The 23709-nt window shown below is 42.9% G+C and overlaps 1 protein-coding gene across 2 annotated transcripts in view; it reads right to left on the bottom strand.

Annotated features, from left to right (window-relative positions):
• STARD13 (StAR related lipid transfer domain containing 13) overlaps positions 1–16493 on the bottom strand; it is a 307752-nt gene extending 291259 nt beyond the window's left edge. Inside the window, exons 1-2 of one of the 2 annotated variants that reach the window (XM_065628737.1) lie at positions 16413–16487; positions 15021–15190 (exon numbers count right to left, since the gene is read on the bottom strand). The gene's annotated coding sequence lies outside the window, so the exon portion shown is untranslated. Of the gene's footprint in view, positions 1–15020; positions 15191–16412 lie in introns of both variants that reach the window. The other variant, XM_065628745.1, reaches the window with a different exon arrangement.
• Positions 16494–23709: the final 7216 nt, after the last annotated feature.

Genomic DNA, 23709 nt, shown 5'->3' with positions numbered 1-23709 from the left:
AACTACACTGAAGATTGAGTAGATAGAAAACGTCTACCCAGCCCCACCTGCCACAGTTGCAATGTTAATATTAAGCTAATGGAAGATATATTTACCTTAGCTGGAGTAAAGCACTTTCCATCATGAAAGCACCAAGAGACAGCTCAGATACTGCAAGATGAAGCCTGAATCTTTGCCTGGAGTTAAAAGTCATGCCATTCTCTGGCAAGTTCCTCATTACAGCAGCTCACTGAAGGGCAGGTTGCCCCCTGTGTGGCTCTGACAGGGGATTTGTCGGCCAACGTTTCCATTGCCCTTAGATGTAGCCCACACTTTCCAGGTTCTTTGGGAGCAGCATCTGCTTTTTCTAGCAGGCCTTGGGGGCCAGACAGCATTGGAGAGTCACACTAATATCACCTCAACGTGTCTGCCTACCCTTGACTGCTGTCCTAGTACGCCTATCAGCAGCGACAGGCAGAGCAGCTCTCTTGGTATTTTTATTTCTCTTTCTAAAGGGCATAAACAAGTATTTTCATAAGTGCAGTCTGCCTTTTTCCACTTTGCAAATCGTTGGCCCAACTCTGCATCTCATTTTTCTTTCCTGCATAGGTAACTCACAATGTTTTCAAAGCAATGCTCAATGTATAATTCATACTGACACAGGACTGATGCTAGTCCACACATCCAGCTTTCAAGTTAAGCTATGGAAACTGCATTTTTATACTCAGAGAACAGCCCTGGTCACAATGCTAAGCACAGTAACAATTGCAAAAGGAGGAAAAACATTGACCTCCAATGATCCCCTAACTACTGCAAAGGCAAAGCAAAGGTAATGTTTAGGCACAGCCAGAAGTGAGATCCAAGCCCCTTAAGTGGAGGTAGGATTCAGCTCTCCCATAGTATATCTCTGCTTTCAGTTTAGTACATTGTCTGTCTTCCTGATGCACCAAAGATACCTTGCATCTGTATGTAACATAGCAATTGTTTCAAGTTACCTGTTTTATTTCGCTCTGAAAAGGTATGAAGCTGTCTGATCTCAGTTTGGAGGCAATACCCAACAACTCTGCTGGTAGCAACAGTGGTGAAAATCAATGGAAAGAAAATAATTCTGAAAGCGCGGCAGAAGCAGTGATCTGCGTGGGCACCAGTGCAATGTGCAGCACCCGTGGGGAGGAGGCAGGGATGTCCCTTCTGGCACATTGTGCCCGACTTCAGGCCACAGGCAGAGGCATGGTGGAGCGAGAACGTGCCATCTCCTGCACACCCTCCGTTGAGGAGGACATGAAGGAGCAGCAGGCAGCAGAGCCTGGTGTGGACACGGGCCGGCAGGAGCCCAGGGATGCCAGCGCTGCTGCTCCCTGCCCTGGCACTTGCCCTTGGGTTTATTTTGGGAGTGCATCTCTGGGTTTCTCTTCCTCCTCCCACCTTTTGTTTGTGATCTTTTCAGAGCGGGACCGGCTCCTAATACATGTTTATACAGTGACTAGCACAACCAGGCCCTGATGTTGCTTGAGGCCTCTAGGCATGACTGTAATACAAATGATAAATCATCATAATAAAACAGGACTGCACAGATGCATAACTTCTGTCATAACTCATGGCTGAAGCGCCAGCAGCTCACAGACACAGGGCAAGGTCAGGGAGACCATGAAGAGCCAGAAGAAGTGAATCCACACAGAAAAGAGGAGATGCTGAATGGCTTTGAAATCTTTTAAATATCTGTCAGTGTTATACCTGTGTCAGTTCACAGCTGATTTCCTTTACTGATGCCACTTCCTGACAGCAGCGATGTGGCCAGGGTAAGGATTGAGCCACATATCACAGCAGAAGGCGACAGCGGTCACCAGGGTGTAGCCTGTAAGAAAACGTGCACGTATGGTTGGCAGGTGTTTCCCATCCGCGGCTTCTGTGCTGGCCTGTCCCCCGAGCCGCACTGACTGCACCAAGCAGGCAACCAAGCTTCAGTAAAAGCATTTCTTTGTCCTTTTGCGGAGGCCTACAGACCTTTCTTTGTATCTGTTTTTCCCCTCTGTCCCATGGAAGAAAGCTGCGTGAGTATCTCATGCAGGGGATTTCGGCAGCTCTGGAGACTCTCCCTCCTGCGTGAGGCAGCTCAGACACGCACAAGGCATCGCTGGCCAGGGAACTGCTTCCCCAGCAGGTATTCCCGGCCAGCCTCCGGGCACACGGCTAAATTCCCCGATGGACCCATCGTTGCTCAGATCAACAATATGCTTGGCGAAAGCTGTCATCACACTCTAGGGTTGCACATTTTTTCAGTGTCCCCTAACCTGTAGAGGCAAGGAGTTTGGGACACCCGGAGCATAACAGGAAAGAGTTTGCTGCAGGAATGTAAGGAGCTGACGGTACATACCCCAGCAGTTATGTCCATTCAAAGCAAGTCAAGTAAGCATACGAATACCTTTAAATCATTTTATCTGGCAAGAAGCCACGCTCTGTCTTCAGCCAAAGTGTGATGCTTTGAGAAAATGCAGTTTGGTGATCTGAATATCAGATGGAAAAAGAAGCACTAGGGAAGGTTCAAGCTGTATTTAATGGAAAAATATATTGTTCTTGAAGAGCTTAAGGATTTACACTGTTCCTCTCTGTAGTTTCATATCTTCCAGGTAACAATGGCAAGTCTCCTCCTTATTTCTGAGATTAGAAGTTTCAAAATATTTTTAACTTTTTCAAAAGAAATTTAGTCTTTAAATCTTCCCTGATGTACGCCACCAAAGACTAGCCTGTCACGTTGGTTTGATGGCTTACACAACAGGGAATGCCATCTTATTCCCAGTTATGACTGTAAGCTGCTTTAACTACTCCTGTTTGCCAGACAACATAGTTTTTACAACGACAATTACAATAAGAAGGGTTTTTTTCAGAATTCATCTTCTAAAAATTTTTAATTTGATATTGAGTACTCTAAATGAAAGCAGGCTATTATCCAGTTATACTGCAAAAGTCATGCATGCTATTGAAAGAAAGAAATTGGTCCCAGATTCAGGTCCTGGTGTATCAGCAATACCAGAATAACTCCTCTTACTCCATCATTGTGGAGTAAATGTCCATAACTAGGATGAGAATAGGTCCAAATAGCTTTGGCAGAGGTGACAGCATAAACCAGATAAACACAGCGAAATAAAGTAATGGAGCGGGAAGGAGAAAAGTGAAAAGGGTTGGGAAGTGACATCAAATAAAGGAGAAGTGAAACATATGTGCTTGAACCTGGGCAAGGATGTGCTTTGGGATAAATGAAACAGACAACAGTGCAAGAGGCAGTCTTCCCTGGAGAGCTACCCAGTAGTTAAATGCTTTAAAGAATCTGAATTCAGTGAATATGCCATAGTCAGGGTGATAACACATGCATTAAGCACCGAGAATGGCCAGCATAGAAAAAGATGCAGAGGAAGAAAAGGAGACAAAATGTTAAAGCAACTGCTAGGCTGGATAGAAAACAGAAGTTTTGAGAATGTGCAGGAAGCAGACTTGGGAAAGCTGGACAGTACCTGAAGGCAGAAGTCACATCAGTCTCCCTAGAGAAAGTAATTCAAATAATTTGGATGGCCCTTCAGTATGATGTAAGTAGACTACTTACATATTTGACATTAGATGCAATGCCACTAAAATGTTGCTTGGACATTCTTGTCCTTCATTTTACCGCTATTGTGACAATGCAACAGCCCACGAAGCATCACCAAAAGGGTCCTCTCTCCACAAGGCATCACCAAAAGGGTCCTGTTTCTAGGCTGACTATGGTTGTATCTTGCTCTAGGAAGGCCAGATCCCAGTAATGTTAGGCCAGCATCCCATCCTCACTGCAATATTCAGACACCATCTGAACTACCTTGATTAAACCCACACAAAACAAAGCTCTCTGCATCTTGATTTCAGAAGATCAACTTGTCATCCTCTCCCATCCTCTCCACAGATACAGACTTGTGGCCCTCCCTGTAAGGTCTTCCCCTTTGAGCTCGCCTTTTCTATCAAATCTTACAGCTTAGGAGACTGACTACTCATCACTTTGCCCAGCTGACAGCAGCAGATTCGACTTCCAGTCTATCTGCCTCTCTTGCTTTCATTTCACTCACACGTAAAATTAACCTAGTAAACTTTAAACATAGTTTAAATACAGTTAAAGCTTTAAGTGTAGTTAACTTTAATTTTTTAACATAGTTAACATAGCAAACTCATCTTCAAAATCTCTCCTTGAACTACTTCTGTAGTGGTGCTCTGCAGTTTATACTCATCTGACACTGATTAGGTGAACATGGACTTCTGTTTCTTCTTCTTCTTTTTCTGTTCTTCTTCTTTTTCTTCTTCTTTTTTCTTCTGTTTCTTCTTTCTGCTTTTTCTACCTGTTGTTTTTTGTTGTCATCTCATCTTCCCAACCCTCACAGCAGGTTAGATTGGATCAAGGTAGGGCTGTGAAGCCGTTTGACTGTCCATGCGGTCACTGCACCAGGAAGAAAATTCTCCTAACTTAGGAAGTCTTCACTATGGGCAGGGCTGGGGACTATTTGGTCTCATTACCATCCTCTCCAGGAAGGCTAGGAGACATCTGTTGAATCAGTGTAATAGCCTTGACCTCCATTTGCCCTTTGTCTTTCCAGCTGTAGAGACCCACCCTGATCTCTCATTAACCACGTAAAAATAAAAACACTGTTTTGTTTTCCCACCTCCAGGCAGCTGCAGAACTGACCAGCTGTAAGCAAATCTCTTGTCCCTAGAGTCCTAACGCTTGGGAAACCCTCTAAGCGGTCTTGGTTTGCTATCTGTGAAAAGCAGCATTTTTCCCCATACTCAGTGCCTTTCAGCTCACTTAATCTGGGATCAACAATGGGAGGAGATGATATGGGCTGAACTCATGGCAAAGGAATGTAAGGGAGAGAATGGCAGTGGCAAAGGAACAAACCAGATACTAGATTATTTCATTCCTCCACTTTGTAATTCACTAATTTAAATGAAGACCAGCATTAGTTACCCTCCCTCTTCTGAATCCCAATGTTTCTCTCTCTTTACTGCGCCAGCCCACGATGCTTGGGCTCCTCAGGAGGCTTTTCTTGGCTCTCTCAGCTCTACAAGCTGTTGACATTGACTCAGCCCTAGAGCTGTTAGCCAAATAACATAGTTAGGAAAGGCCAGCCTCCTTGACTAACTTGGCCAGGGACACCTCGCGTGCAGAAAAGAAGAGATTTGGGATTTACTTATGGATGCAGCTCTACCAGGAGGATCAGGCACATGGTATCTAACATTTTTGCGTGCTCCCTAAGCCCTGCCAAACTTCCGGAGACTTTCCCATTGCAGTTCTGCGCCCATAGTGTGTCCTGGAGAAAGACATGGAGCTGACCAGAACATGAAGACTAATATTCTCCCAGGTCACAGCCACATTGCCTGAGGCTGCTTCCAGCAGGCAACCTCATGGAGAAAGGAGGAGACGGACTGGGAATCAATCATTGCCATTTACCTCAGAGCTGCATCCCCACTGACAGGCGTGGCCTTATTTCCATTATTTTCTTGGCAGTTTGGAGGTTTGTGATGAGATATGACTGCTGGCCAGATCACGCACAGGTGCAGCTCGCTCAGAGGGCCAGCACCAGGGGTTCCGCAGTGCTGCTCCTGCTGAGGCTGGGGCAGAGTCCTCATCAGCCACCACACGTGCAAGGACGTGCCCTTAAAATCACAAATTTGTAAACATTTTCGAGGAACACAGATTGCTAATAGAGACTTTGGGGTAATCTAAATCTTAGGTGAGGATGAAAACTCTGTGAAGCTATTATAGCTTCAAAGAAAGATTTATTTTGGCCATATCTGTAATCCAGGGATTGATTAAAAGAAGAAAAGTTTCAGTGACTGATTTCTACAAGGTCTGAAATATAACAGGTTATTAAATACACAACCTAACACTTGCAGTATCTGACAGAGACATTGTTCTCCCTGAGCATTTGGTAATAGAGTATTTTGGATGATTAAATGGCTAATGAAGCCAGAATATTTACTAAATAGATGGATACCAGCCATATTGCAAAGGTAATTATAGAGTTCTATAAAAAAACCTTTTGACTCAAAATATTTATTCTTAGACTGAAGCAAATATGTCGGTCTCTGTTAAAGAGAAACTATTTTAGCCGCTATTAAAAGGTTTCCAATTTGTTCTATTGTAGTGGCTTTCAATTACAACCAGTTTCAAGGAGTATGTTTTCAGATTGAATATTTCTTTTTTCAAGGTAAGTTCTCAGTAGCTGTCACATGAAACTATTTCTTCAATTAATCATGTTCTTATGCTTCTTCGGCAGCACAGGGATCTGCATCTTTAGGTTGTTTATTTCCTTTGCTCCTTCACAGACATTGGACAGTTGTGATATCTGCATCTCTCTAAAGTTGCAGAGTGGTAAGAAGAGGTCAAAGAAACAGAAAACAGTGTTAGGGATGCTTGTAAAGAAAAACTACAGAGAGTCCTGCATGCACAAAATTATTAATTTCGTTCCTTTTTGTTATTTCAGCCTGTCCTTTTTTTCTGCTGATCTGTTAGATACTTTACATCTTCCCTATGAAGGCCATTAGTAAACCAGAATATTTTTCTATATCTTGCATAAACAGCTATGTTAGCTAATTCACAGACTGCAGAAAAATGAAGTTCTTTACATCAGTTAATTATCCCATTAACAGAGAGGAACATGCAGCAGAGCTTATATTTACGCTGAAGCTATTTTATCTCTACCTGTGATTATTTTTGCCTGGTTTATAAAAATGTAATAGATACTCAGTTCCATTTAGTCGAGCCAACACACATCAAACAGCAATGCCCATGTCTGCTTTGCTTTGCATTTCTTGATGTCATCTCCTATGTCTGCTTTACCAACCCCATCCCCTGCCCTAACACACTCTTCTTCCTTTTTGAAACCCTCTCTTGAGGACTCATTCCTATTGTAAAAACTGAGAAATTAGAGGGCAATGGTTCAACTGTAGAGCAATTAAAGATATTTAAAATATATACAAAGAAAGCATGTTATTGCATTCTTCTCCTTCATTTTGAGTAGCACTGCATTTCTTAGACAAAATACTTCCAAGAAGCAGAGGGTTTCTGGGTATATGGGTATGGCACAGGGGCCGGAGGAGGAGTGATGGAGACCAGCAGGTTCCCCCTGCAGATGTAGCTGCCTCCACCACCTGCAGGTCCAGCATCACTCTCCGTGAGGTAAAGGATGGCCCATGCTCACCCCACCCATAAAACACAGAGTGGAGATGGCTGTGAGTGCGGCTGCATGGGCAGATTAACCTGTGCTGATGTCATCAGGAAACGGACTCACAGATTTACATAAAACACAAGTAAGGAATGGGTACCAGGCACTGAGCTCCAGCCTTCCAGGAAGATGATGCCATGGGTCAGAGAGGACTGCTGGTGTACTCAATCACGCTGCAAAAATAGTCATACCAAAACCACGAGCAGGGCTGTCGCTTAGTTGTCCTTTATTCAGGGAAAGATGAGTCTCACAAGCTAACTGCAAATAAAGGATTTCAGCAGCCCGCACGTGGGATCCCTGCACAGTCAGAGGGGCTTGTTGCACCATGGGTGTAAGCACTGAGTGCATTCCAAATAACCAACACCTGCAGAGCTTATGGCACACCTGTGCAAGCACTTGAGTGTGCAGGATCCAGGAGGTTTTGAGGGCTACTGCAATGCATATTACACTACTCATTCTTTTGCATCTAAATACGGTTGCCAGGTAGGATGAGAGTTAGGTCCAAGTGAGAAATTTGTAACAAAATCTGAATTTATACGACAGATTTAAGGAGCCTTGTATTATCCAGGTTTTGTTTGTTTGTTGTTTTTTGGTCAGTTGGTGGGGGTTTTTGGGTTGTGATTTTTAAAAAAAAATTTTTTTAATTACCAGCTGTCAAAAAAGATCCTAGCTGCTAAATGTTTGCTTAGGTTTTCGAGGCTCTTACACTTCATTCCGTGGTTGGATCTAGGATTTTGGTTTGCTTCTGTTTCCAGTGAAGTTGGAGTGTAATAAAGAGTATTTTAACCTCTATTTACTGCACTGACCATCAGCTAGCTAGATCTTTTATTTCTACTGTCAGTGACAATAAGAAATCGCTGACAAAGATGACTACTGTGGTTGTAACTGCAGTGTTATTTATAAACAGCTAGATGCAGAAAAAATGCAATTTAAATTTCATTGTGAGCAATATTCAGGCCTGGAGCTTCATAATGCACAATTCATAGCTGCTTAAATTGTAGTCATTACTCTCATACTGCAATACTGTTTGTCATGATAAAGGGAAATTACTTTTCTGTCAATTACTCCTGCAAGATTAGTTAATTTACATTTGCAAAGGGAATGGAGCAGCAACTCAATTCCATGGAGATGTTTCTAATAAGTATTTGGCACTTTAAGGTTTTGGGGAAAAAGTAAATGGAAGTTGACTTCAAAATTTTAAAAGGGACAGCGCATACATCCCAAGGTCTTTGTACCCCAATGAAGAGCAGATATATCACAGCCTGCTCATTTTAGTGTTGCAGAAAGTTAAACTGAGGACCTGGAAGGGGCATGCTCCTCTGTGCTTCGCTACTGGGCAGTCAAACTGGCAGCATCTGAAGTCACTGCTCCTTACTACACGTGAGTTGTGAGTGCAAATAATCTGTATAAAAAATCCTACCCTTTGGCATCCCCTTCTGCTAACATCGGTATGTTTGTTTAATCCGTATTGGGATAGAGACAGCAAGAGCCAAAAACGTGAGGAGGAATGTTATTTTTACTTACTTGCTTGGAAATTCTGGGTGAGTTTTACCACACCTGACTTGGATGCCCACCTGAGGCTTCGCAGCTCCTGATTGTACCAGCATAATTTAAGGTGTTGAAGTTTGGTGCCTGAGCTCCTCGGAGGGGCGATGGAGCGACTGAGCACAACAGTGCCCGAGGGACAATGCGCTGCTTTTCCACCAAGACTGAGAAGCTGCTTCAGGACGAGTGCTGCAGCATCCCTTTGGAGCGATCTCACTAAACCCAGGGGTGGTGTGGGGGGAGCAGCGGCTGTGCTGGCTGCAGCCTGTGCAATGCTCCCGGGGGTGAGGGCACTTGCAGACATGGCAGGACGCAGTTCTGTCACTCCCCAGCCTGCAGGGATTCACACCCGCATATTCCCCACCGAGAGAGGAAAATTTTCCCTTCCCTTGGGGGATATTGTGGAAAACAGAACGTCCACGCGAGGCCTCAGATTTAGCACCAGAGTGAGCAGGGTTATAACCTCCCTCTGCCCTGCAGCCAGGCAGGGGTGCTTAAAGCACCTTGAAGCCGAGGTCACGTGTACCTTTTTGAGTCAAGAAGAACCTGTGGAGTGCAAACACACCATGTAGGTGGACTGCCATGGAACTTAACCTCTAGATATTATTGCAATTAAAATGATGAAATACAAACAGCGTAGGCATCCTCAACACTGATGCTTGTGTTCAGGCACGTCAGACTATGCTGATACTGATATCCCAATCCTATATTGTCATCACAGCTCTCATGGCATTTTGCAATGTTTTAAATTTTGACCTCCACCAAATTCCAGCAAAATATAGTCACAATCCTCCTTCCTGATATTGCTTTCTTGATACAACAAGGGGCAGACTAGCCTTATCTTTCCTTCCCAGCCTGAGCTGCATGCGGTTGCTGTTGCTGTGCTTTGGTGCAGAACGCTTCCAAGGCAGAAATTACACAGCAGGGAGCTCTCTGAAGAGTTTACAAAGTGTTTGAGGGCACCTTAATTATATGTTATTTCTGCTCCCATTCGGTCTAGTGGATTTGCCACACTGATCGACCCCAAACTGGACACTGCTCAAGCCACCCATTAAAAACTTCATAAAGCGGTTAAAAGTCATGAATGTTTATGTTGTCTTTAATTATTTTCCATTTCAGTTGCCTAGATTTTCTTTTGAGATGCATTTTCTTGGTTAACATCAAGGCTAGAATCCTACCTTGCACATTTGTTTCCAAGAGTCAGTGTTTTAATTAAGTGGGCCTAAATTCTGCTCGTTAATAAAGATAGGTATGAAGACATGAAGGTAGGTATAAAGATATAAAGGTATAAAGATATATATCAAGGTATAAAGATCTAGATTGGAATTTTTAAAGTTTCGGCTTGAGACAATGACATACAATATCCAAAATGTTTTTCAGACTTTTTGTTCTTTGGCCAAACTCTGAATGTTTGAGTCAGTCCCCACTTGCTTACTCACAATTTAGGTCTTTAGATGCCCCCTGTTTATAATACACTTAATTCCTCCATGTGTGTTACCACAAGGAAAGGGCTCTTAGCCCTTTATTCATAGAGGGACAGGGATACATTACACCATAGCAGCTGCTGGTTCTGTAAACTGTTGGAAAAGGTGGGGGTTTTTTTGGTCATAGCCAGAGACGCCATTCACACTGCTGTAATTTCAGCACATAACAAAGTGGCTGGGTTTTAAATGTTGAAAAATCTAGCTGTGGTTGTAAAGTTTTGGGGATCAACTGCATTTGGGATCCCTCTAATTATTCTGGACAGAGCTGGAGAGCTCGTGGTCTGGGTTGCGCAGCAATGCATGTCTCTCCTGCCCCACACATCCTCCTTACAACTGTGTGAACCCAAATGATGCTCCTGCCTTTGGCACATGGATACACCTTTTTTTTCTGACAACCCACAACCAGCAATTTAATGAAGGTAATTTAATTTGTCTTCAAAACAATGTATTATGCATTAATTAAGGTAACTTAATTTGTCTTCAAAACAGAATATTATTCACTCTCCCTAAGGCATGAAACACAGTGGGTAAAAACAACATCAGAGGTACATGACTCTTACTCATACGCTCATCTTTCCTCTTGCCAGCTTTTGTGCTTTCTCATTTTCAGCTTCAAGAAGCATTTGCATAGTATTAGCACGAGTCTGTTTTTACAGTGCTTTCCCCTGCTCTGTAACTCCCTTCCTTTCACACATTGCTTCTGGACAGCTTCTCTTAGGTGACTCAAAGGCCCCAGTTTCACAAAGATTTTGTGAGATTATAGGGTGGTGATATTTCTCAGGCCTGAAAAAACAGTGATATTAGCAGTGTTGCAGCCAAGGTGTTATCTCTTATGCCCACAAATCTCCTTAAATATGTGGACTCTTTTGTACATGCTAAACCACTGCTCCTCTTCTTCTGCTCAATCCCTTTCATAACCCTTATTGACTAACTGCACGACAAATATCCCCATCTCACAAATGCATATGTGGAAGCAGAATATTCATTTAAAAAATAAAAAATATCAGGCAGATTTTTCTGCTTTCCTACTGGAGCTACTTATTCCAAAACAACAGCCTGTGATATATTCTTGTCAGCAGCAGCAGATGCAACAAAATGATAAATATTTATAAAAGGTAAGATTTTATAAAACTTTAAAGTTTTGATAAAACATTCTAAATCTTTATAAAACTTTTGTAATTAGGTTGCATACATCATATGCATATTTTGTGTCACAGGCAGAATTTTGTAAGTTATTTTGGACTACTGGAGTGCTATTGTTGAGAACATACCCACATAGCACAAAAGTATCTGAGTAATGATAAAAAGTACTTCAAAAGGAACTATTTTAGCTGCAGTTCAGCTGAGCCTTAGCTTCATCTAATCCCCACTTCAGTAGCAGATATGAACACACTTCATTCTAGGAACTTGTGAAGCACCAGAGGAGAACAGGCACCCCTCTGCCTGTTGGCTTCAATGGTGGTTTTTTCTTGGTGATACTGAATGTTTAGAGACTTGAGTGTCCCTGGAAATCCACACAGCAGGTAGCACTTGTAATGAACTCCTTAAAATCTGAACATACTACGTTTTTGTTTCCCATTCAGAGTAACCAGGAAACCAGCCTCACCCCTGACCCTATGCTAGTCCTCCCCTTAAGATCCTCTTGTAGCTTTGGCATTTCCAGTTAGCCGTGATGAATTGCTATTGGTAAAAATATATAACAGAATTCAGCTCTTTAGCTGCAGCAAAAGAGCTATAAACCACCTATTTCTGACCAGGAATAGCAGTAGGAGCTTGCGCTTCCATCTGAAACATAGTCAACTTAATGCCTTTGGGATGGATTTCAGGAGATAGGACAGAGTCTGCAGATAGCGACACAAAACCTCTCTTCTCTTTAGGGCGGCAGCTCTGGACTATCCTAGCATGCAGAACAGGGAAATCAAAGCAGCTGTAAGGAAGCCCCACCTACAGTACAAAATAATCCTATTAGTCTCTTGATGACAAAGACCTGGGAGTTATTTTGCTGGGTAGGTGGCCATGGGAACAGCGTGGTTATCATCACAAAACAGAGGCGGAAACAGAACTTTCTCTAGGAACAGGGAAGCACCTTCCAGGAGGTCCCAGAGTATAACTGATAGCAGCACTTCCACAGCAAGAAGCCAAACTTCCTAAACTAACATTGCCAGCAAAGAACAACAGCAAAGTTATCAAGGAAAACCTAAAATATTTCTGAACAGGAGTCACACGTGCTTTATTGCTTGAGGTGTATGTCAAAGGGTTACACAAGTTATGATGGTAAGTAGTTGGATTTAGCACCTTTCTGCAAAACCATGCGTAATTTGAGAAGACATAACTGAAGCTGGTGGAATAGAAGTGAGATTGTGCCATTTAATCTTTTGTTTTGGAAGAAGCTGCAGGTGAGAGCACAACTGGAAGCCGGCAGGACCACAGCCATCCTTCTGCTAGCGACATGGCCAAGTGCAGCAGCTCTCTGCTTAACGCCTCGCCCAGCCTGGCAGGGATGCCAGCCGCACGTATGGAGCCACGTTCCAACTCTGGTCACACCGGAACAAATCCAGAGTCATGTCATTGACTTCAATTAAGTTATTCTTTATTCACGCTTGCCTAGCTGAGAATCTGGCCCATTCTGTCGAGGTAGCAATACCTAATAGAGAAAGGACTGCCAAATTAAGGCAACAAGAAGAACCAGATTATGTTGTAGAATCATAAAATCATTTTGGTTGGAAGAGAACCTCAGGATGTCACATGAAGGGGCATTTTACATTATTTTACATTATACAAGGATTACAGAGGCCCTTTAGTTTAAGGACTTTATCAGCATCTAAAAGACAGGCCACTGAAAAGCATTGCTGTATGTGCTCATGTCTTTATTTTTTTTACCCTCATTTGCTGTTTGAGAAAATTGAAAGAAAATTCATTGATACAAGTTTGATTTTAGCATTATTGAAATAAAAATACTGCACAGAACACTAATTTATTGTACATTTATTGGCAGTTTGGGTTAAGACATCGTCCATTTATGATTTCCTCCACATCAGTTAAGAAGGCCTCTCTGGCTCGAATATTTTGAGTTTCATGATTTTCTCTGTGGCAGCATTTTTCTGTCAGTGACAAATTCAGCTTTGTGAAAAATGTTATGTTTTGCTCTACTGGACAAACCTCTGGTTTTGCTCTAGTGGACAGTAGCTGTAGCAACCAACAAAAGACAGAACAAAGGAATGAAAGTAAGGGAAATTTATCATCACTGTATTATTTCCAATAAGTTCAGATTCATTCAGGCCGTGGCTTGATGATGCTGTAAATCTGACTTCAGAGATCCCAACGCTGTAACAAAAACACTGTAACCAATCATGTAGAGTACCAAAATGGTATAGATTTACACTAGCAGTTAATTTGTTAAAGAAATATTGACATGTACTTTGTATCAGGCAATGGACTGAACTGTCTCCTCACTAGTTGTATGAAGTTGGTGTACATCCCATGGTATGTGCTCTGAATAATTCAGCCAGAAATGCACTTGTATGCCCATACCTCGTCTGGATGCTGTTTGTGTTGCCGCGTGATCTGGAGGTGCCCAGATGGAGAATGAGTGGTGTAAGGGATTTGGGATGGGATTTCTGCCATATCTAGTTAGCAATAACACGCCATTAATCTTTCTTTTCATTTCATCTTCAGATTTCACCTGAGTCCACCAGAATATAAAAGTATAAAATGATGCAATGCACTCGCCAAGGTGCAGAAGCATGAAGTTTCTTGCTTTCTAAGGAAAATATATGTTAAATTGGGAAGGATGTTGGATTGATTTGCGTAGCTAGAGTGAGACGTGGAACAATCCAGACAGGATTTGAATTTTTTTTGTTTTTTTAAAGCAGTATCTCAGCTTTTACTAACATCTAAGTGAATCAAGAGAAGTTCCAATATACATCTTTTTGTTTAAGATCGTTTATAAAATAACATCCCAGGATGACAGAGCTCATCCTAGGCCATCCTGGATGGTTCCCAAAGGAAAGTGAAAATATCACAAGCCTGGAGTCACAAACTGCCTGCTCAGGTTTGGACTCCTGAACTGGGTATCAGCCCCTGGAGCTCTCCCAAAGAAAACCATCTCACTATTCCTATTCAAACACATTCAAGAAAGAGCAGGTTATTAATGCTTCAGCTACAAGAATGATCCTCCTGTGCACTAATAAGTGCTATGTATCTGTTAAAATTATTTCTACAAATCTGCATCATAGTGGACAACATTATCTTAAACTAATTTCCTGCAATCATCATTAATTGGCCAGCTTGATAACACCTGGTACCAACAGATTTTTCATCTAGCGAGCACAGTGCCACATAATGGTAACAGCAGGTTTTAACCTAATGCCTCTCCATACACAAGCAAACATCAAATGATGCCCATGACAAAGACGCACAGACCAGCCTGACATTTGCTGATAACTCCCAGGAGATTCTCCCTCAGCACAAGTCCTGGAAAAGATAATTTGAAACCATTTCCAGATAGACTAATTGCATTCACTGAAAAGAGCATCCTCCTCCTCCTCAGTACACATTTGTTAGTCCAACAGAAATGCAGCTAACACTTCATGAAGTTTTCCAAAGCAATAATTATTTCATCTTAGAAGAATTTGCAGCAGCTTGCTCGATAATGAAAAGTTATTATGCAGTTATATATACTTCATGCAAAGTTGCATACACACACAAAAATAATAAAAAAAATAATAAAAAAGTAGGTGTTTAAAACTGATGTTTAAATTCCACTCACAGTTTTGAAGTCTAAGCATAAAACTTCTTCCTTCGCAGCTGTAGCTCCAAGATAATGCAGTCCATCAGATATCCTGGTTTTGTTTTCTTGCATAAAAATATCATCTGTCACAGGCAGAGGAGCTGACTTGAAGGACCAGCCCCTTCTGCGGAGCACACCAATCGCAGACCCTGCAGCACATGTGGAAAGCTGCTTGCCTGCTGCCCGTCCGGGGCAGCAGATGCTGTGTGGGACCCGGGTGTCAGTGGAACCCGGCGCTGGAGGTACCCCAGCCAGGACTGCCCGGCCCCCAGCCCAGCTGTGGGGGGCGAAACGGGGGCGAGCACGACCTTGGCAGAGCCTTTTGCAGACCACTTCAGTGCAACACCAGAACCTGAGAACTGTGCCTTGCTCCTTTTGGCTTTATTCTTTCCTCTTTTAATAAAAATCATCTAATTTACTATTGTATTAAATGCTTCTTCACTTTTTCTCCTAGTTGCTATTCTAGCCCTGTTTATGGCTTTTTATTCCAAACCTCATCCCAGCAAAACCATGCCTGTGGAAAGGTCCTGGGCATTGCCAGCCCCTTGTAGCAGGAGAGCTGGCAGCGCTCTGGTCTCAGCTTTACCTGGGTTTTTTGCCCTTTTTCCCAAAAACTCACCCTCTCTCCTGGCCGCACAGCCGGCTGCCTGCAAGGCTCCCTGCTCCTCCTCTGCCCAAGCCCCCTGCGCACAGGTTTGCTCCGAGCCCGTCAGTCAGGTAAGTCATTTTCTTCTTGCATCTCTTTAGCCCTGTCAAACTGCTTAGAAACTGTAGTTAGAGACACGCACCCACAGCTGCCCAGCCCGCTGCCCGCTCAGCCCTCGCACAGAACCGGGGCTGAGAAAAACGCGTGCACATTAACGCGGGTTGAAAGTGCAGCAGTAATGCAGGCACAAAGTCAAAAGTCAGGCCGTACATAGGTGAGTGTGATGAACTAACATCTGTAGTTTTGTTTTCAGTCCTGGAAGCGTACTCACAAGTCACAACATGCTGGGAGAGGAAACCAGTAAACACACCAGTGCAAAAGCCGTACCTTTTCCAGCTGAAGTACGAGACCTAAAGGCCTTGCCGTCTCACACCTCTCACAACCTCAGTGCTGGTTTGTTAATGCAGAGTAGTGGCTTTAGTTGATAAAATAGCCTTACTTTTGCAGACAGAGTGCGGGCTAGAGCAGACTGTCTGTAACAAAAAATGCTAGCTCCAGTCTGTGAAGAACTTCCTGGTTTAATTCAATTAATTTTGCTTCTGAATTCTAGCTTAGTAGATTAGTAAGTCACTAGAGGCTCATTTTACAATGCTTTTCCTATGGCAGATATAATCAGGCTGGTTAAAAACTTCGACAAAGCTCCTTTTTCCACCCCCAGAACCCACCGGTTTCTCAGAGGAAAAATTCTCACAGAAAGACACTGGGATGGGACGGACTTCGGTCAGTGAAATGAGTTCCCGCCGGTTTCAGGGTGGAATTTCCCATTTCCAGAGGCCGAGGCCAGTACGCCCGGAGCAGGAAATAACTCTCTGTTAGTAAGAGCCAAGAGCCGTAGTGGAAGTAATTTCTTTTATCAGCCGCCGGTGGGGCGGGGAGGAGCATGAGGGACTGTCTTTGGGCTGTGTAAGGTCTTTTTCAGATCTGCAACAAGGAGCAAATTTGTTCCCAGTTCCCAGCTGAGAACATTTTGTTCAGAGGCTCCCGAGCTGGGAGTGGCCAGGATGAGGCTGGCCGGAGGTTTTCCTGCCGGATCCCGATCCTGATCCCGTGTCTGGGGGTGGGCAGGAGCTTGGAGCTGGGTCATTCTGCCCGGCTCTCCCTGGGGCTGTGCCCTGCAGCTTGGCAGGACAAAGCTTCACCCACTTTTGCTGCTGAAGAAGATGCACCATCCAGCAGCACTTCGGAGGGCGAGGTGGAGGAAAAAAATGTTGAGCCTCATAAAATGGGTATTTCCACTGAATTTGAGACCTTGCTGGAGCAAAAGTCTTATGTGGAATGGCTGAGGGAGCTGGGGCTGTTTAACCTGGAGAAGAGGAGGCTGAGGAGGGACCTTATCGCTGTCTGCAACTACCTGACAGGAGGGTGTAGCATGGAGGGTGTTGGTCTCTTCTCCCAAGTAGCAAGTGATAGGACAAGAGGAAATGGCCTCTAGTTGCACCAGGGGAGGTTTAGATTGGATATTAAGAAAAAATTCTTCACAGAAAGGGTTGTGAAGCACTTAACAGGCTTCCCAGGGAAGTGGTGGAGTCACCATCCCTGGAGGTATTTGAAAGGCGTTTAGACGAGGTTCTTAAGGACATGGTTTAGTGCCAGTGTTAGGTTAGGTTATGGTTTGACTTGAGGATCCTGAGGGTCTCTTCCAACTGAAATGACTCTATGATTCTATGATTCTAAAATAAACCCAAGCAGAAACCTCACCCGTGTGGCCAGGGCAGAAACCTGTTCACAGACTGTCAGCTCTGTTACCCCATCATTCTCACTGGCTTCCCACAAGCTTTAAAAGGATCTATTAGAGTTTCATTTGTCCCTTTTTTGGTCCCATGCAAGACGAAGCCTCCAAAAGAGACAGTTCTGCCCCATCCAGCCCCATACCCAGCCACCAGTCACAGGTGGAACTGCGATTTGCACTGGCACACCTGTGACCTGCCTCAGCATCCTGCATGTGGGTACCAGCCATGGCTGCGGAGGGGGTGGCACAGCTGGCCCAAATTCGCATCAGGCCTGCGAACCTCAGCCTTCCAGCCTGTGCTAAACACACAGCCAAGCCACTTCTTGAAAGCTGAGCATATATGCGTTAATGGCTGAGATTTAACAAGTCACCTTACTATGGCAGTTCAAGATGAACAGTCCTGTCATCTCCCTCAGCCTTATTTACTTACCAATACGGCACGGCTCCCTGCAGGACATGTGTGCCATCTATTAATTCCCAGGTCTATCATGTCTCACTGGCAAGTCTTTTTCCTCAAGTCCCAGCATATATTTATTTTTCCTCTCCTTTTAGTCCTTATTATGCCTGACTGTGTCATACTAAATTCCTGTCCTCGGTATTTACAGCCTGCAAATATTTGTAGACTTATCACATTGCCTGTGAGCCACCACTTCACCAAGCTCTATGTATTTTTTTCCTCATTAATCAGTTCCTCCAACCCCTCTGATTTTGCTGCTCTTTCCTGGGGAGTTTGTAGATTTTGTTTATAAAAGACAAGAGATGGAAGTTTACTTCTATTTTCTTTAAAGAAGGCCAATACCTGGATGAAAATAAAGACATATCAAGGAGAGTTTGAGGCAAGTTTGTATTTGAGCTGACCAACTCTAAACTTCATGCTTGCTTCCTTTTATTTACCATATTTGTTTGGAAGACTAGCGTTTTATTGAATTGCCGATGTTGCAAACTTTTGCATTCTCTTTTGTCAAGCATACTAATATATAATTCACTGTTTTGGGTAACTTCATTGATTTATATGAGGGCATCTGGACGTGCGGGTAGGTGCGTGCGCAAACAGTTGCATGGTTGCAGCCTCGGGATGAGAGCTTTAGAGGTACCTGGGAATCCAATTTGCACCATTGCCAGAGAGGTGGGGTCTCTGCAGCCAAAACACGGGGCCCGGGAGGGGCTTCAGCCCTGCCTGAAATACCAGTCACAGGCGGTGATTTAGGAGGAGGTTGCTGGGTCAGTGGTCAGCTGAGGAGGTCAGTACCTGCAGCAGTCTCTCTGTCCCCATATCTCTCCTATGTTACCCCATGGCCAAAGTGCAAACAGGCATCTGAGTAAAGAGGACCGTGTTGCAACATCCTGTGAGTACTCCATGTGTCTCTCCAACCTCTGCCACCAGATGCTGCTTGGTTGCCTGTGTCACAAATAGTACTTTACTTTCCTAAAGATCCCACTGGAATCTCACTATACTTGCTAAGGCTTAGTGGGAACTGAAGGAGAAAAAAATAATCCCTAGACAGTTTAAATAAGGTTTGATTATTCCTGGGAGCAGCAGGGGAATGTTAAAATTCTCCTGGGTTTGTTGGGAGCCTCTGGCATTGCCCCAGACTTCTGTTTTTCAACTGCTCCCTTTACTTGGATGCCCCTAAATCCAGACTGTAACTTTAGATAAGTGAAATTCCTGCATAGACGATGGAGAATCAGAGGACAATTTGGGGCTGCCCTCTGTCTGGTATATTTTGGGTACTTGGTGGAATCTGGCTCCTTCCAGATCCAGGGAAAAAAGCTGAACTCTGCACCTTCTGTATGACTCTCTCCATCAGGGACTATTCCCTTTGGGCCCCAGTCTGCCTACGCAACGCAGGGGTCCGAGAGAAGGGGTCTGTAATTTTATTCTAGTTATATTAGGTTTATTTTTATTCACATGAACTATAGCAAGCTGTAGCAGTGCTGCAGATGTAAAATCAGCTTCAGAGTTTCCATTAAGGCTGCTTTACCGTTTGAAGGCAAACAAAAGCAATCTAAACAAACGCAAGATAAAGGCAACTAAATAAGTGCTTTAACAATGACAGCTAGTTGCCTTTGCAATAATTTGCATGGTCTTGTGATTTAAGTCTGTTTTTATGGTCCTTGTAATTTAATGAAATGTGTGGCATGCTTTCAGTGGTTTTTCCAGCTCTTGAAATAACTGATAACTGATACACAGAGTGTTTCATAGAAAAACCTTATAGCAAGGATTTTTAAATAATACCTGAATTTAATTCAATTCAATCTAATAATGATGCACTAGGACAATTTCTTTAAGACTGTTAAAGTGGGCAAAACAAATTTCTATCTAAAATTCATCATAACTCATACCAAGAAAAGGCAAGAATGCCTTCTGGCTGCTCTGATTAACAGCTAATATATACTGATACCAACATCATAAATACATTTTAATTTTCCCTAGCTAATTTCAGTTAGTAACTAGAAGTATCAGCCATCTCAGAAACTAATTCTAAAAAGTAAACATAGTTAACTGCTGAACTCCTTTTTTTGTTTTGTTTTGTTTCAGATACTAAGGTCTAACTTCTGGTTTGAAAGATTTTAATCTTTTGAGTAAGGTTAGCAAGTACAGAAACAGTACTTTGAGAAAGAATCCAAATACTCTAGACCAAACTTCTGAGGGCAACTGTTTATATAAATCAGCTCAACCAGCTCCCCTCAACAATACAGCACTTGTAAATGTGATAGCACCGTCCACTTTCCATTAATATAAAGCTATCAGTTGGTGAGTCACACTATAAAGCATTTAACAACTGTTCTCATAAATACCATACACCATCTGTTAACTGAATCAAAAGGCTACGTGCCAATTTTACTTTTGCATAGAAAAGTCTGTTTTAAAATTACCCCAGCAATCTCAGGGAATACAGAGATTGTAAAAAATTAGTACAGACATGTCATTCCACTTAATTCCCAAAGAACACAGCTGAGAAAGAAAACATTTTTATCCAGTGGGATACTTTGACATTTCACCATTTGTTCTCATTGCAAGTTGGAAGTACAGGACTTGAAATTTGCATTATTCATGGCAGGAAATACCAATCTGATTTTTTTTTTTTTTTTTTTAATATTCTTAGGAAAGATGTCTACATTAGGGTTTTTACTGATTTATATTGAAGAGTTCTGACATGCCCAAAATACAAAAAGGGAAAAAAAAAGATTTTATCTGAGTTTGCTGGAGTGACCTGAGATACTTCATTTCACAGCAGTTCTGTTTAAGATTCCACATGGTTACAACGATATGTCACCTTACAGGAATGCTGGCTTGGGCCATTGTCCCATCCCTCAGGCTGGACACTGATTAGGTCACTTCTTCTCTAACACAAGGAGGCACAGAAGTCCCCTGATGCAGCTCGCTCAAGGTTAAATTATGCGAGAGTTAGGAGAGGAAGCTTTGGGCATTGTCACTGCATTGGCAAGCATTGCACAGTTGGAATTAAATTTCTGTAAAACTTGGATAACTCAAACCGCTATGACATTTATTCTCCTGATACAGAAGGTAAGGACATCTTAATGAGAAAGGCTTTAAATGTCTAAAAGATGTATCTAAATGTACTTATAAAACAAGTTTTCCCTGCTACCTATACATTTTTCAGTTTTCACTTTTCAGATATAGACCAATTATCTACTGCTTTTCACTGAAGCTGCCTCCAGTCAATCATAGAGGCTGAATTTAAACTGGTTACACTCCAGAGGTGATAGTGGGAGAGAAGGAATGGTTGGAGGCGACGGAGGGACTAAAAGGGACTGAGATATCACATGGGGAGCCTGAGGTGAAGATTTGTTAGTGTGTGGGCCCAAAGCAGTGGATCTGCAAGAGGTACGCAGGAATAAATCAATATTTAGAGTGTAAAAATAAAATCCTACCAAATGATGTATTTTCTTTTTCTCGAGCGAATGCTAGAAAAAACATTCAGAGGTTTCCCTGGGTACAGTTTTAGAACAAGGGCTACAAACTCCACAGAGAGGAGAACATAAGTCTGTCCTACTCACAGGTAACTGTGACCTTTAAAAAGTAAATGTTGCCTTCTGTAAGCAAGCAGAAAACCTTACCCCCTAAATGTCCCTGTTTCTCCATCCTCATGCTGTCTGCTGGCTACAGCACTATCCCATTTCTGAAAATCAGATTGACATGGAACAAAGTATTTCACAGAGTTATATCTAAAAGCCTTCCACATCCCCCAGACATAAATGTTGGCCTTGAGATGTTGGACCCATTAGGTCTGAACAATTTCGCAAGGCAGTGGCACTGTTTTCCAAAACGAGATGTTTTAAAAAGAAATACTGAAGTACTGAAAAATCACAATTAACCCTACAAAGAAATACAAAATTTAAGCAACTTCCCTCCATAGTGACAGAAGCTCTGTTGCTGATGGTAAGATCTTTAATTATAAAACTCCAGGCAGCAACATTCTTGGATGTTTCTCATCTGCGCCACTCTTGAAGATTGGGTTTTTCTGATTCCCAAAAGCAACAATATACATTCTGGCTTATTTGAGATTGGTGGCTGTAGCAGTAAGAATGAATATAAGGTCTAAGAGATTGTACTGTGCAACTATGAAGAAAAAGAACAACCATTTTCAGATAGTTTTTGCACAGGTAAAGCTCTTAGAAATGAAAACGGGGTCGATACAGAAGAGAAAGATGCTCTGTTTCTTCTCCATCTAATCACAATAGTTATACGGCAAGCAGAGGTGAGATAAAGTGGCTGTTTGGGGTCTACCCAAGCAGGGCCCAGACATCCGTGAAGTCCATACTGCAGCAGTTCTCCAACACCTCTGGAGGGCTTATATTTTTATACTTTACATTCTATGATCTACTATTATTCATTATCCCATTTTATGCAACGTTCCCACTACTTACGGCACCAGCTTCTGTGTCTAGCAGAAATGTTTTGGAAAGTAATTTTATTTTAAAAAATCACTTGAATCTATTGGATTTCTGAAATTCTGTTTCCATTCTTCTTCTCCTTGATCTCCTCTGTCCCAGAGCAAATGAGTCATTGTGCCCTGTGATATCTCCATTTACCACTTTCTGCACAACAGAACAGCTCTGACCTTTCAACCTCCTTGCCAACCTAGACTTTCTTGGGAACAGACTTATAGCTTGGTGCTCAGCTTCCTACAAGTCCCACTCATAGAGCAAGAACTGAGTTGCAGTCTGGAGTTTAATCACTGAGCCTCAGGTTGCTGCACACATGCTCCCCCAAGAACAAGGGCCCCAGCCACATATCTTTGTTCTTAGAGCTGGACTTGTAATCCTATCGCAGAATCAAAAAATATTTGAAATTCTCAAATCTGGTTGTAAAATTAAAATCTCCCTGTTCTACAAGTATTTTAAAAACACTGGATGTGCCAGATCACTCTCGTCACCGATGTGCATATTGTGAGCAACACGTGTCCTTGCCATGCTCTGGGCAGAGCTGAACTACCTCTGCCTTTGATCCAAGTAAAGAAGGGAAAGTGGATGCCTTCCGAGTTTGTCATAGTACAGGTTCAGATACTGTGCTTGCCAAGATCATATGGCTTTCTGTTTTTGGCATAAGAGTGTGGCGTGCTCTTCCCTTTTTGGCGAGAGGAGACATCTTGGCAATGGCACATTTCAGGCATGTGTGTGCTTGCAATATACAGGGAAAATATACTGCTCAAACACCCTCCATGACGACTGGAGGACTAATAATCTTCATTTTCTTGCCAGAGGAGCATTCCTAGGGAGATATCATAGGCTTACAGAAATGTTGGTTGGAAGGCACTTCTGGAAGTTCAACCAGCAGCTCAAAGCAGAACTATTGCCCACACTTGGTCAGGTCAGCCATGCTTTTCCTAGGTGAGTTTTCAGGACCCATTCCAAGGATAGAGATGCCACCACCACTTTTATTAGTCTCTCAAACTGTTTCTCAAACTCTAGCTTGAATATCTTAAGACATGATCTGTGGCCATTGCCTCTTCTGCAACTGGGCATCTCCCACTTCTGAAAAATATTTGATTCTCTAGTCTTTGCAATACCCCTTGGCATAGCTGTAGGCTGCTATTTGATCACCTTCTGGCCTCCTCTTCATCCCAGACACCTCGGCATCTCCTTCAGGTAATGTGCTTTAGGCCCCAAACTGGACACTATTCTGGGTGGGCCAGTGCCAAGCATGCGTATAGTAATACCCCTTGCCATGCTGGCCACGGTCCTTGCAATGGAGCTGAGGAAGCAGT

The sequence above is a fragment of the Caloenas nicobarica genome, chromosome 1 (genome assembly GCF_036013445.1).
Source record: "Caloenas nicobarica isolate bCalNic1 chromosome 1, bCalNic1.hap1, whole genome shotgun sequence".
Taxonomy (NCBI): Eukaryota; Metazoa; Chordata; class Aves; order Columbiformes; family Columbidae; genus Caloenas; species Caloenas nicobarica.
Note: the sequence above shows the minus strand (reverse complement) of the source record. Positions and strands in the feature narration are given on the sequence as shown.